Source organism: Mastomys coucha, unplaced genomic scaffold (assembly GCF_008632895.1).
Source record: "Mastomys coucha isolate ucsf_1 unplaced genomic scaffold, UCSF_Mcou_1 pScaffold15, whole genome shotgun sequence".
Lineage (NCBI taxonomy): Eukaryota > Metazoa > Chordata > Mammalia > Rodentia > Muridae > Mastomys > Mastomys coucha.
The window spans coordinates 74,760,529-74,761,706 of NW_022196897.1; the positions used below are offsets into that span (position 1 = coordinate 74,760,529).

The 1,178-nt window shown below is 31.1% G+C and overlaps 1 pseudogene; it reads left to right on the forward strand.

Annotated features, from left to right (window-relative positions):
- The first annotated feature begins 999 nt into the window (after positions 1 to 999).
- LOC116091713 overlaps positions 1,000 to 1,178 on the forward strand; it is a 20,635-nt pseudogene continuing 20,456 nt past the window's right edge.

Genomic DNA, 1,178 nt, shown 5'->3' on the forward strand with positions numbered 1-1,178 from the left:
AATCAAAAATAGCTAATAAAAGCTCAAACTTATAGGTAGAAAAGTTTAATTATCTAATATGATAAGCCTAAAGGCAATAAAAACATTATAACATATTTTTCTTTGATAGTAAAACCACTAATGTATGGTCTAAACTAATATGTTTTCAAGGCCACAGTAAAATGGTATACTGAATATAAGTTACTATTAAACTACTAAAATCTTTAATAAAATCTTTGTAAAGTTAAATGAGAGCGGTACAATAGAGACACAGATGAGTGAATAGATTGAGATTCTTATTAAAATGGGATCAATAATCTCAATAGTTCATTTCATTAGTGTCTTCATATAATAGAGCACAGGAAAAGAATGAGCAATGAGATCCACAGACACATGTGATTATATGCATGGATATACTACTCATCTTTTCCTTTCTTTTTTTTTCCAGGAGCTTGAAGTGTTTTACTTTGTACTTTCTTTACATGTAGGTCATCAGTGATTCATCTGCATAAACATTTTTCCTGGTAACAATAGTGAACCTTCAATTCAGAAACTTTAAAACTTCAAGTATTTAAAATTCACAAGAATTTCCTCAAGTTTTATCTTTAAAACAAATTCACTACTCATCTTTTCAAACCATTTAGAAGTGGTAAAGATAGCATTTGGCTTATACCCTCATGACACACTCTAAGATGTTTTTTCTTAAGTTTCCTAACCACTAAATCATCTTTCAAAGAGAGAATAAATTCACTACTTCACAGTATCAACAGGAACCAAAGCATCTGAAGAATATTCATAATTTTATTCCTCAAATTTAAAAGCTTTTATCAAGTTAAGTAAGACTAATGTTGAAATTTGAAAAGATTCTTCAGGGATTTAATGACTGTGGCAGATGAGGCTAACAATATGGTGTAGAACCAAGGATTTTCAATATCTTGAGATTTAACCCAATATGTCATTTTTTTGTCTGCAGGTTAAAGATTTGTCACCCATCTCCTACCTATTACAGCCACTGATAAGATGCATAACTATAGTGTGACTGAGTTTATTCTTTATGGATTAACACAAGATCCAGAAAAGCAGAAGGCCATATTTGGAGTCTTCTTGATTCTTTACCTTCTGACTTTAATGGGGAACTTTCTCATTGTGGTGACCATTAAGATGAGTCAGACACTTGGGAGTCCCATGTACTTTTTCCT